The sequence below is a fragment of the Mustelus asterias genome, chromosome 2 (genome assembly GCF_964213995.1).
Source record: "Mustelus asterias chromosome 2, sMusAst1.hap1.1, whole genome shotgun sequence".
In the NCBI taxonomy this organism is placed as follows: domain Eukaryota; kingdom Metazoa; phylum Chordata; class Chondrichthyes; order Carcharhiniformes; family Triakidae; genus Mustelus; species Mustelus asterias.
In genome coordinates this window covers 157,393,757-157,408,167 of record NC_135802.1, presented here as the reverse complement: position 1 = coordinate 157,408,167, position 14,411 = coordinate 157,393,757, and positions in this window count along the sequence as shown.

Sequence of the window (14,411 nt, the reverse complement as noted above, 5' to 3'; positions counted from 1 at the left end):
ACTCTTGTTACCCAGTCATTTAAAAAGTCTGAGAAATTAAGTTTGAGATGAATTGCGAATGTCTGACAGCTAGTTAGAAAGCTGAATCATTCCTCATCATGAAATATTCGCAAACTGGTTCTGGAGGCTCGTTAGCCTGCAATAAAGCAGCCTTAACGTGTTCGGTGGCAGGAAGGTCTTGACAACTGGGCAACTTGCCCAAATTCTTGTCATAATCAAACCTGTCCATTTCAACCCTGAAGCCGTCGGGTTCAGGATCGAACACTCGGGATGAGTGCAGAATTGTCCATAGCAACTCTGGGAATCTCACGATACAATGCACCGATCCTGAACCGAGCCTCTCTGATCAGTCAACTGATCATCAATAACTGGCAGCTTTGCCATCATTAACATGGCAAAACCTGAGCCATTGTATTGGTGGAGTAGAGGCCACACGACAGCTGCATCCAGTCACGTTGACTCGGGCCTGGATTAGAGGGCAGTGTGTACAAAGGTGAATGGGCTGAGTCCTCAATTGTTGGCCTTTAGGGGGCACGGTGACACGGTGGTTAGCACTGCTGCCTCACAGCGCAGGGGACACCAGGTTCGATTCCTGGCTTGGGTCACTGTGAGGAATCTGCACGTTCTCCTTGTGTCTGTGTGGGTTTCCTCCGGGTGCTCCAGTTTCCTCCTACAGTCTGAAAGAGGTGCATTGGCCATGCTCAATTCTCCCTCAGTACACCTGAACAGGTGCTGGAGTATGGTGACTAGGGGATTTTCACAATAACTTCATTGCAGTGTTAATATAAGCCTATTTGAGATCAATGAATTAAAAAAATTTAGACTTATTCTCCGTACACATTGCAAAATAAGAGTTGAATCTGATGCAGGATAAAGAGAAGGAAAACCTACAGTAATCCTAGTGGGGTGACTTGCACAGCTGTCTGATATATGTGAATTTCGGGAAAAACCTTTTGATTAGGGAGTTGATGGCCGAGTGGTATTATTGCTAGACTATTAATCCAGAAACTCAGCGAATGTTCTGGGGACCCGGGTTCGAATCCTGCCACGGCAGATGGTGGAATTTGAATTCAATGAAAAAAAATATCTGGAATTAAGAATCTACTGATGACATGAAACCATTGTCGATTGTTGGAAAAACCCATCTGGTTCACTAATGTCCCTTTAGGGAAGGAAATCTGTCGTCCTTACCTGGTCTGGCCTACATGTGACTCTAGATCCACAGCAATGTGGTTGACTCTCAACTGTGCTCAGGCAGCTAGGGATGGGCAATAAATGTTGGCCCAGCCAGTGACGCCATGCCCCACATATAAATAAATAAAAATTGATGATGTGTGACATGCGCCACAGCTGTGTTTGCCTTCACTAATGTTTTGCACAGTAAGAAGTCTCACAACACCAGGTTAAAGTCCAATAGGTTTACTTGAATCACGAGCTTTCGGAGCACTGCTCCTTCATCAGGTGAGTTAACTTTGTTATCGGTAAGCCTATAGTTATAGGTAAGCCTATATATAGGCCTAGGTAGGTAGGGACATGACCGGCGCAACTTGTGGGCCAAAGGGCCTGTTTGTGCTGTAGTTTTTCTATGTTCTATGTTTTATGTTCTAACTTGTAAATTCCACTCACCTGATGAAGGAGCAGCGCTCTGAAAGCTCGTGATTCCAAATAAACCTGTTGGACTTTAACCTGGCGTTGTGAGACTTCTTACCGTGTCCTCCCCAGTCCAACATCTCCACATTCGTAATTTTTTGAGGCAGGGTTAGATTACAAAAACCCGAAATAAAATATGGAACCCATTTTGGTGAAGAGCTTCTGGCTCTTGAAGGAGTTGCTCCTTGGCCTTGACAAATTGACGTTTAGAGTCACCTGAGGGTTTTGTGGCAGTGCCATTTACATGTGGTGCATTTCTCTTTGCGGAGGCTCGGTACTGGCTCAGTGTGTGAAGAGGATTGCCCTTGAGTTTCCCGGCAAGGAAGTAGCCTTCTCGATGTTGAAATTGACACACAATGGTTCAGCTAATTTAACCCATGTCACATCGACTCAATATCCTTTCAGGACGGTTTTCAGTTTGCATCTGCTTTGAGGCCAGTCACTTACACAAGATGAGACAGACTTAGGGGAGGAGAGGTGAGTGTGTTGCCATTTTACAGCCTATGAATCAGATTGATGTGGCAGCTCCAAGTAAGCACCGAGCGGCCCGGTGGCACAGTGGTTAGCACTGCTGCCTCACAGTGCCAGGGATCCGAGTTCGATTCCCGGCTTGGGTCACTGTCTGTGCGGAGTTTGCACATTCTTCCCGTATCTGCGTGGGTTTCCTCCGAGTGCTCCGGTTTCCTTCTACAGCCCAAAGATGTGCGGGTTAGGTGGATTGGCCATGCTAAATTGCCCCTTAGTGTCAGGGGAGCTGGCTTGGGTAAATGCATAGGGTTGTGGGATTGGGGCCTGGGTGGGATTGTAGTCGGTGCAGACTCGATGGGTCGAATGGTCTCCTTCTGCACTGTAGGATTTGATTCAATGATTCTACAGTCAATGATATTTGTTTTCTGGCCAATCTGTGATATCCACAGCAGTAGTTTGACACTGTATCTTGGAATCATATGATCTTACAGTGCAGATGTGCAGGTTAGGTTGATTGGCCATGCTAAATTGATCCTAGTGTCAGGGTATTAACAGGATAAATGAGGGTTACGGGAATCGGGCCTGGGTGGGATTGTGGTTGGTACAGCCTTGATGGGCCGAATGGTCTCCTTCTGCACTGTAGGGATTCTATGATTCTATGAGATTGAGGCCATTCGCTCCTTTCCTGCCTGCACGCGCTCTTTGGTTGGGCTAGTCAATTAGTTTCACTCCCCTGCCCTGCAATTTTCTCCCCTTCAGGAATTTATTCAATTCATTGGGGTGGTACAGTGGTTGGCGCTGCTGCCTCACAGCACCAGGGACCTAGGTTCGATTCTTGGCTTGGGTCACTGCCTGTGTGGAGTTTGCACTTTCTCCCCATGTCTGCATGGGTTTCCTCTGGGTGCTCCAGTTTCCTCCCACAGTCTGAAATTCATGCTGGTTAGGTGCATTGACCCGAACAGGCGCCGGAGTGTGGCGACTAGGATAATTTCACAGTAACTTCATTGCAGTAAGTCTTACTTGTGACATTAATAAATAATCTTTAACTTTAATAATTTATGAAGACTCTTGAGACATGCTTCATGTCCTGATCAAACATCTCGGGAAGGACAGGGGCACAAATGCCAAATGTCAGCCTTTTAGCTGACTGTTAGTGTCTTAACCTGAGTTTCAGCTTGTCTTCACTTTGCAAGAAATGGGGTTGAAGGTTGTCAGAATCAATCAATTGCGTGGTTGAACGGTGGGAGTAGGTGGGTGTGTTGATCAGTCAGACATTACGGTCGCTCATTGGGGATAAATGTAACTTTCATCAGTAAGTGACATTGAATGGACAGCATGTTTTACGCTTCAAACTTCTTTTAAGGTGAGGTAAAAGCTGGCTTCTGATCCCTTATCGTCACTTCTTTCTTTGTAAATTACTGTGTATTGCACATAATATGTCATGTTTCCAGCTGAGCCGCTGTTTTCTGAGTATCGCAATGATTGTGTGTGTTATGGATCACTCAGGAAGTGCGGGTTGCTGTGGCAACGTGCACTTTTTACAAGCATGTTGCTGCCAGGAGCTATGGACAGTGATGGTGGAGGCTCCAACTTTCTTTCCATCAACATGGCTGACCAGTATTCTCTCCTGCTCTTACCATCTGCCATTGACGAGTGTTGGAAGGGTTTCGCAGGCTGCGTTATGGATGCATCTTCCTTGGCCATCAGGTCCTGGTGTGGGAATCGAACCCAGAGCTTCTGGTGCAGAGGCTAGGACACTACCCACTGTGCCCAAAAGACATCATCATGGAAAGGATAGGCATATTCATTTGGTGTCTGTCCCTGAAGAAGTTTATGTGATACAAGAAAATTACTTACCTGCAACCTCAGCAAGTTATCATCTTTCCCACACCAGCACTTCCTGCAGCATGCTCTTACATGAAGATATATTTTATTTCAGATGAATTATAGGGTGGGAGATTAATGAGGAGGTGGGGAGGGTCTGGCTGAGGCTGAACTCGGTTGAAGAACCTGGCAAGTCTGGGGATGCAGAGGGAACAATCAGAGCTTGGCCCAAGGACTCTTGGGATCAAGACTCAGCTTTGAGAAGGGAGCATTGGTTGATGATCAGGTGGACTGGGGGACTGGTGGATTGATGGGAGTGAGGGTGTGTAGTGTGTTGTTGCGAGGCTGGAGATTAATGTTGGGGAAATCCAAGGTCCTCCTGGCTCACAAGAAGTGCTAAAAAGAGCCCTGAGGTCTTGCCACGTCTTTAGGTTTCAGACATCTTATCCATGGCACAAGTAACTCCAACCTCCAAAAAACAAGTTTGAGTGCAGGTGGATTGTGATTGGGTCCCACTCAAAGTGCACACTTAGAAATGTTTTGGGAGAATTGTGCCCATTGTATCCATTATAAACTCATTAAACTGCTTTAGTTCAGCATGGGGGAGGCAATGGCCTAGTGGTATTATCGCTAGATTATTAATCCAGAAACTCAGCTAATGTTCTGGGGACCTGGGTTCGAATCCCGCCACGGCAGATGGTGGAATTTGAATTCAATAAAAAACATCTGGAATTAAGAATCTACTGATGACCATGAAACCATTGTCAATTGTCAGAAAAGCCCATCTGGTTCACTAAATTCCTTTAGGGAAGGAAATCTATCATCCTTACCTGGTCTGGCCTACATGTGACTCCAGAGCCACAGCAATGGGGTTGACTCTCAACTGCTGTTGGGCAACTAGGGATGGGCAATAAATGCTGGCCCAGCCAGTGATGCCCACGTCCCACGAATGAATAAAAGATAAATTTCTGTCACTGAATTGAGAGGGTTTGAGACTGTAAGAAGGAATGAGATTAGAATGGTGGGTGATTTAAACAATTATACTGGGTTCCACATGGTTGGGATTTGACTGTACTGTATCATAATGATGCACCATCCCTAGTTTGTGAGTGAGTTGTCGTGCCTTACTGCGTGCCACAACGTTTAAAATGAGTGCCAGTTTGCTGATATGCTAGTGATAGAATTCCATTCATGATCTTATAGAAGTTGGGAAGGTGAACTACATCATTCATATTAGACTGATCAACGTCCAAGAAGAAATGGCTAGATCAATAACGGCAACATTGATTGGAAGCTCCAGACAATAAGTCAGGTCAGCAAAGAGCACAAAATCCAGCTCCCCATTGCTGCCAATCACACTTTAGTGTACTTTCTTAAATGTTGCAGTGCACTGTAAAAATCAAGCCTAAAGAACAATAAAGCTCGAAAATACAGTTGGCAATCACAGCCGGCCAAAACCTAACACATTGATTGGCTTTTCTCGACTATTCTATTGGGAAGATTAATTTAATTATTTAAAATCGGCTAGAGTTATCACCAACAATAATACAAAACTATGGACCAAGTGCTGGAAACTGAAAGACGTGCTGGTTAGGTGCATTGACCCGAACAGGCGCCGGACTGTGGCGACTAGGGAAATTTCACAGTAACTTCATTGCAGTGTTAATGTAAGTGTTACTTGTGACTAATAAATAGATAAACTTTAAAATGGGATTAGAATAAATAGGTACTTGATGGCTGGTGCAGACATGATGGGCTGAAGGGCCTCTTTCTGTGCTGTAAAACTCTATGGGTGGAATTTTCTGGCTGCTCTCGCCCCAAGACCGGAAAATGTCGCCCAAAGTCAACGGACATCTGCATGGTCCTGTCCCAACCTCTACAATTCCTGTGGCAGGCAGGACGGGAAAATTCCACCCTAACACATTATGATTCTAATTATTAATCTCGTGCTAGCATCTAAAAGGAGAAGAGGCAGTTTAATGTTGGGTTCGAAACATCTGCAGAGCTTATCTCCTTTTATTTTAATGATATTAACTCATCCAATTTCTCCTGATGGGAGGCCCTGTGGCACAATGGGTGTTGTCCCTGTCTCTGAGACAGGAACTCTGACTTCAAGTCCCACCCAGGATGTGATGGCCACAAAGGTGATATTGTCATCAAACAGATTGCGTATCGACCTGTAAATTCTTCCAAAGTTGACTCCGAGGGACTGCCTCAGAAGAAGAATCACAGAATTGTTACGGTGCAGAAGGAGGCCATGTGGCCCATTGTGACTACACTGGCTCTCCAAAACAGCATGGTGATTTAGTGCAGTGCCCCTGTCTTCACCCCGTACTCCTACACAGTGTTTCTATTAAAGTAATCATCTAATGCCTTCTTGAATGGCTCGATTGAACCTGCCCCCACCACACTTCTAGGCAGTGCATCCCAGACTCCAAACACTCGCTGTGTGAAAATGCTTTTTCTCACATCACGTTTGCTTCTTTTGCGAATCTGTGCCCTCTCATTCTTGATCCCTTCACGAGGGGGGAACAGTTTCTCTCTATCTACTCTGTCCAGCCCCCTCGTGATTTTGAACATCTTTATCAGGTCTCCTCTTAGCTTGATTCTCTCCAAGAAGAGCAGTCCCAACCTCTCCAATCTATCCTTATAACTGAAGTTTCTTGTCCCTGGAATCATCCTTGTAATCTTTCCAAACACCCACTAATGACAGACGGTAAGAGCGGGAGAGATTCCTTGTCAGCTATGTGATGGATAGAGCATTGCAGCCTCTACCATCACGATCCATAGATCCAGACTACAAGATATATGTAAAAGAGCATGTTGCCACAGCCACTTGGACTCCCTGTGTGATCTGTAACACACCAGTACCACAGTTCCTTCTGAAGCTGCTCTCAGAATAAAAACTATTTATTTATTAGCGCTGGATTAAATTTATTTATTCTCTAGCAATCCAGAGGCTGAGGCTAATGTCTGAGGGACAAGGGTTCAGATCCCACTATGGCAGCTAATAGAATTTAAAATTTAATTAATAAATCTGGAATTAAAAGTTAGTCCCCAGCAATGGTGACCTTAAACTATCATCGATTATCGTTAAAGAAAAACCATCTGGTTCACTAATGTCCTTAGAACTATAGACCTATAGAATCCCTACAGTGCAGAAGGAGGCCAAATGGCCCATGAGTCTGCACTGACAATAATCCCACCCAGGCCCCATCCCCGTAACCCCATTTATTTATCCTTCTAGTCCCCCTGACACTAAGGAGCAACTGTACCTTGCCAATCAACCTAACCTGCACATCTTTCAGACTGTGGGAGGAAACCAGAGCACCCGGAGGAAACCCACGCAGACACGGGGAGAACGTGCAAACTCCACACAGTCAGTGACCCGAGGCCGGAATTGAACCCAGGTCCCTGGCGGTGAGGCAGCAGTGCTAACCACTGTGTCACCGTGCCACCCCTTTAGGGAAGGAAATCTGCCATCCTTACCTGGCCTGGCCTACATGTGACTCCAGACTCACGCAACACCCACATCCCATAAAAGAATAAAGAAAAGTGTAAAACAGTTAATTCAGCATGATCTCAGTTCACTGGCATATTTTTAACCTACCTAGATTAAGATAGGGACAGAGGCCGGTGTGATATTGAGACAAATTTGTTCCCTGTTTGTGGAACGCATGGTTGGCATAGAATCCCTACAGTACAGAAAGAAGCCATTTGGCCCATCAAGTCTGCACCGATTCTCTGACAGAATCTCCCCCATCCTATCCCTGTAACACCGCACATTTACCCCATTAATCCCCCTAGCCTGCACATCTACCCCGCACTAAAGCGCAATTTAGCATAGCCAATCCATCTAACCTGCACATCTTGGGACATTAAGTGGCAATTTAGCATAGCCAATCCATCTAACCTGCACATCTTGGGACATTAAGAGGCAATTTAGCATGGCCAACCCACCTAACCTGCATATTTTGGGACATTAAGAGGAAATTTAGCATGGCCAATCCATCTAAGCTGCACATCTTGGGACATTAAAAGCCAATTAGCATGGCCAATCCACCTAACCTGCACATTTTGGGGCATTAAAAGGCAATTTATACAAATATAAATCCCACAATCCCATCCCAATTGGGATGGCCCTATCCCCATAACCCCATGCATTTATCCTAGCACGTCCCCCTGACATTATGGGGCAATTGAGCATGGCCAATCCACCTAATCCGCACACCTTTGGACTGTGGGAGGAAACCGGAGCACCCGGAGGAAACCCATACGGACATGGGAGAACGTATAAACTCCATACAGACAGTCACCCAATGCTGAAATTGAACTAGCTTTCGGAGTGCTGCCCCTTCGTCAGGTGAGTGAGAATTCTATTCACAAACAGGGCATATAAAGACACAAACTCAATTTACAAAATAATGGTTGGAATGCGAGTCTTTACAGGTAATCAAGTCTTAAAGGTACAGACTGAATAGAACTCCCACTCACCTGATGAAGGAGCAGCGCTCTGAAATCTAGTGGCTTTTGCTACCAAATAAACCTGTTGGACTTTAACCTGGTGTTGTGAGACTTCTTACTGGGATTATTCTAGCAGTGTGTTATACAGATTTCAGGTCACAAGTTAACACAATACATCTGAGGTCAGATTTATTGTACCCTGTCAAGTTGGACTGAAGTCTCTCTAACTAATTGTATTTTCACAAAATACTGGTACTCCTTCCAGAATAAGCTATGTTTTGGTTTCAAAGACAGATTTACAAGGGGCATAAAAACCTGTTTGAAAATGCAGGGCATAAATCGCAAAATCAAATTCCCCTGACCTTACTTGCTAGTGAAAATAAATCTCCTTTATTGAATTTTAAATCCACTGCTACTGCAAGCCACACTCTTACGTACTCTCAAATTTCTTTTAATCTCTGACAATGAAATTGCTGCAATGTTGGGAATAATTACAGCTTGCGTTTTGACAAGCCCCTGTTCTGTGTCCTTTACGTCTAACTCTTTGCTGTCAAATGTCAGAAGACATCTTGTCGGGGCTGCCTATTTTTCCGGGGGATGGCTGATAGAGTATTCCTGAAACTGCTCGTTGGCTTCTGTCAGCTTGCTGGATAGTAATGCATTCCAGAGAGTTACTGTCAGTGCCACAGGAGACAATGTGGATGCTTCATGTAAAGAGCTACATGACATGGGCCTGTTGAAATATCCCCGTCCTTCAAAACCAGAGCTCGAGTATCTGTCACTGTCAGCTATTCTGTAGCTGACAGGCTGAATCTCTCAAAATGTCTTTTGCTTAGATTATTTTAGCACAGAAAAGAGTTTATCTGAGTATAGAAATCCCCCACAGTCTGCATTATTCATTTATTTATTAGTGTCAAGTAGGCTTACATTAACACTGCAATTAAGTTATTATGAAAATCTAGTCGTCACACTCCGGTGCCTGTTTGGGTACACTGATGGAGAATTTAGCGTGGCCGATGCACCTAACCAGCACATCTTTTGGACTGTGAGAGGAAATCGGAGAACCCGGAGGAAACCCACGCAGACACGGGGAGAATGTGCAGACTCCGCACAGATGGTGACCCAAGCCGGGAATCGAACCCGGGTCCCTGACCCTGTGTTAACAGTGCTAACCACTGTGCCACCTGCAGTGTAAAGGATTAATGGCAAAGTGGGAATGTCTTTTTGAATGGGGCTTGTTGTAATTCAATGTGGCGCTATGATGCATAGGCAAGACCACCTTGAATAGAGCAAAGCCCAACCATTTGGAGGTGAGCAGGAAACGGTCACGGAGCCACTTTTCAGGTAAGTAATTTAAGTAGCCAATGAAGTGTGGATTTCATAGAATCCCTACAGCACTGAAGGAGGCCTTTCGGCCCATCGAGTCTGTACCGACCACAGTCCCGACCCAGGCCCTATTCCCGCAACCCCATTTACCCTGCTAATCCCCCTGACACTAGGGGCAATTTAGCACGGCCAATCAACCAAACCCGCACATCTTTGGAGTGAGGGAGGAAACCGGAGCACCCGGAGGAAACCCACGCAGACACGGGGAGAACGTGCAGACTCCACACAGACAGTGACCCAAAGCTGGAATTGAACCTGGGACCCTGGCGCTGTAAGGCAGAGGTGCTAACCACTGTGCCACCGTGCCACCCAAATTTAATCCTGAATTCTGGATTTGACAGCCAGCGAATGGGTCTCACGAGATGTGTGAGACCTGTCGGGGTCAACAAGGCAAGAACGCAATGGAGAGCTGCTGTTTAGTTAAACTGACAGGCTGGGCAGCCTTTAACCAGAGGGACCGCATTGCTGCTGGTTTGCATCTAGTTCTATGCCTACGAAGCTGATACACTTTCTTATTGTTCCCTTCGAACTCACCTAAAATAATAGCAACTTTTAATGTCCACTTGAAGGGAAGCCAGAGGCTGGTATTTTCCGCTTCTGTTCGCGTCAGGCGGGTTTGGCAACGAAAGTGGAAAATATCGGGAGAAGTTCAAATTGCGTTTTATGTCGGCATGAAAGCTTGCTGCGGGTGCCTCCCCCCGCCCTGATTGGCAACATCAGGAACATCAGTATAACACATTTGCATCTCATTATCGGGCCCTTACACTAGAATCAATCCCCCTTCCCCCTGCCCCCTCTTCAAAAAGTCCACCCACGCTGGCATGAGGTCAGAATGGTGGGAATCATGATTGACTTCAAAAGGCGTGCACCTGGGGGGAGCTTGAAGGTGAGCGTATCTCCGTTTATTATGGTGGTTAACTCAGAGGTCGCTAGGTTCTGACTCAGGGGTCACTAGGCTCTGACTCAGGGGTCACTAGGCCCTGACTTGGAGGTCACTAGGCTCTGACTCGGGTCACTAGGCCCTGACTTGGAGGTCACTGGACTCTGACTCGGGGGTCACCAAGCCCTGACTCCAGGGTCACTAGGCTCTGACTCGGAGGTCACTCAGTTTTGATTTAGGTGTCACCGTGCTCTGGGTCAGGGGCAATCGGGGTCTCACTTGGGGGTGACCAGGGTCTCACATCATCTGACTGGGACTCAGCAGACTCCTGGCCTCCAGCACCCTGGGACGTCCCTGCTGGTGGAGGGTGTAGGTGAGTGCTGTGATGAGTCATTGCTGACTCACCACATTGTTGGTTCATGGATGTCACAGTGCTGGATCCTCACTTACTTTATCTCTGCTGAACTCACCATCAGCACAAGAGCAGTTGGTGCCCTCTGCGGCCAGCTGGATGGCTCTGTCCTCGGAGTCTGTGAGGACCTTGAGTTCTGGCATCCCTCCAAACAATGCTCAGGAGCGGTCGAAACAGAAAGGCGAATGAATAATTTGAAAGACGTATCCTCCTATTGAGTTTGATGGAGTTGGTTCAATTTAAATTGAACCAATTTAAGTCACAAAGACACTGCTGTTTTCCTTATCAACAGCATTTACCTTTAGCAATACCTCTCATTATTAGGTACCTGAATTCATTCCCTGTAGAAAAAAAAGCCTGATTTGTTAGCACATCATTGAACACCCTGTAATGAACATGGATCCATCATTTTCACACTTCTGCCTCCCTGGTGGTCTAACAATGTCTGTCAGAAGTACTTAAAATCACAGTCAAAGTTATCTCACACCAAACAAGTCAATCAGTCCATCAAAGCATCCATGCAGTCCATCATTCATCACAACATGAAATAACAAATAAAACACTTCTGCCGTCAGTTAGTTTTATAATCAAACTCACAGTCGATTTAATGTTATGCCCATTAACTTGGTCACATTTTTTCTTGTCCAGTTTTACCTAATTGTAATACTCCCTTTAGTTTCCCAAATAAATCCCCCCCCCCCACCAAAAGAAAGCACATTTGTAACCTTAGCCATATATGCAATGTGGGAAGCCTGCATGATGCTGACATATCATCTCAAACAAGCCAGCGACAGAACAAGTTAGCAAGGCTTTTACAAAAGCAAAATACTTACTTGCAGATGCTGGAAATTTGAAGTCAAAACAGGAAATGCTCAGCAGGTCAGGCAGCATCTGTGGCAAGAAATGGGGTTAGTGTTTCATAGAATCCCTACAGTGCAGAAGGAGGCCATTCAGCCCATTGAGTCTGCACCGACCACAATCCCACCCAGGCGCTATTCCCATAACCCCATGTATTTACCCTAGCTAGTCCCCCTGATACTAAGAGGCAATTTAGCATGGCCAATCCACCTAACCGGCACAACCCGCAACCGCTCAACTTGTTTCAAGTTCATGACCCTTCATTGGGATAGATGTAGGCTCTGATAATTGACCTGAGGCATTGGCTGGAATTTATTGTGCATGACAAGGATCTTGTCCACTGATTGGAGGACCAGTGGGAGCGCCGCATCACTTTTTTCCATGAGGATCAACACGAGCAGATTCTAATCAGGCATTTACTTGGACGGCGTTGGGTCTCCCTTAGATTAAGTCCCCAGTAGGGTGGAAATCCCGCCCCCGGTTGCTGCCGGCCAATTGGAGGTTGGCAAATCTCCAGTACTGGCAGCACCATCAGGAGTGGTGGCCACTGCTAGTACTACAGTGGGTCCTACCATAAGTGTTGTTAGTAGATCCCCAGGTCGAGGTGATTGTGGGCAGGATGGGGTGGAGGGATGGTCACAGGGTGGGAGCAGGAGAGGCTCAGAAGCCAGGACAAGTGGGTGGCTTCTTGTGGGATCACCAAATCCGAGCCCTTCAATTGGCCACACAGTGCCCATAAGTGAGGGATGGCCTCCGGTAGACCTTCTTAATAACACCAAGCTGTGGGCGCCAGTTGTGGTTCCAGATTTGGCATGGTAATCACAGTGGCTCAAGTGAAATCAGCTCTGGCTTGGACATTGGCTTCAGGCAACAGGTAAAAGAAGCAAAAAAAGACTCGTACATATAGCACCTTTCACAATCTTCAGATCTTCTAAAGCATCGGACAGCCAACTCATTACCTTTGAAGGCACTGTCACAATTTTAGGGAAAGTGGCTCCCAATTTACGCACAGCAAGGTCCCAAAAAACGACAACAACATGATAAATAATGTGTTTTAGTGGCGTTAGCAACTGGGGGCAACTTCCCTGTTCTTTTTAAAAATAGTGCGGTGGGATCTTCTATATCCACCTGAAAAGCTAGGACATGGGCTTTGTTAATGTCTGATCTAAATGGTGGTATCTCTGATGGTGTAGCATGCCCTTGGTGCTGCAGTTGAGATTGTGTGGCTCTGTGTTAGCAGTCTTGTTTGTAAGGCTGTGGGTACAAGTTTCACTCCAGAGCTGTGAACTCAGAAGAATTATCCCTCAACCTACATCATTGCAAGATGATCTGGTCATTGTCATGTGCACTAATTGGCTGATTAATCCCCTACTTTACAAGTTGCAATGTAAGGAAGACTGCAGCCAATTATTGCACGGTTAATAGAGGTTGTGTTAGGGACTGGTTCAGAAACTCCAAGGTGCTCTATGAAGTTAACCCCAACTATTTTTTTTTGGCATTAGTATAAGCATAAGGCAGGGAGAATTTCCTGTCCAGCCCGCCACGGGAACTGTAGTGGGCAGGGGGAGGACTATGCAAAGGTTCATTGATCTTGGGCAGGATGTTTTGGTTTTGGGGCAAACTTGGCCGTAAAATCCCGCCCAAGGTGTTTCACTGCAGGTGTGACTCTATTGAACCACTGGGAAGCTTTTATTAAAACAACCTTTATTTAACAATACAGTTTAACTATAACAAAAAAAATGACCGTAACTTTTACCAGTTGAAATACTTAAACATGACAAGATATAATTCTTAACTGCTAACCTATCTCTATAAGTTCCAAATTAAGCAATATTCCCCATAGATGTAAACTGCACTTCAAAATCAGTTAGCAACCAGGCTTACATGTTGGTGCATGGGCTGCCAGTCCTCAAACCTCCAGAACAGCTCTGGAGAGAGATAACTATTTCCTAGCAGGTCCCACACTTCAATCTCCAGGGCAGGAGAGAGAGACAGAAGAGTTGCTGCTCCTTGCAAATCCAAACAGAAAATGCCTGCATTTTCCCTGTAGGCTTAGCTCCCCCCATGAACACACAATGTGCTCTTGTCAATCAACCTAATAAAACCCTACTCTGAAACTCCAGGGGCAACCCAAAGAAAAAGCCAAACTGCATTAGCTCAGATTAAAACAAGCACCCCAATAACTAGGAACAATTATTCTTCTGCATTCCCAGCAGATGGGCTGCCTGGAGCAGATAAATCAGCACCGTTTAAACAGAATTGAATCTTAACATCTCCTGCACAAGAAACATGACACAAATATACCTCTTAAAGGCACAGTATCGTCACAGTTGTGAACTTCATGAGGAACCTAGACAGGGTAGACATGGAAAAACCCATGCAGAGAATGACAGGGATTGAATGCAATAAAGGCAGAGATAACTAGAAAGACTCAGCAGTATCTGTGTAGGGAAAGAAACGCAGTTAACA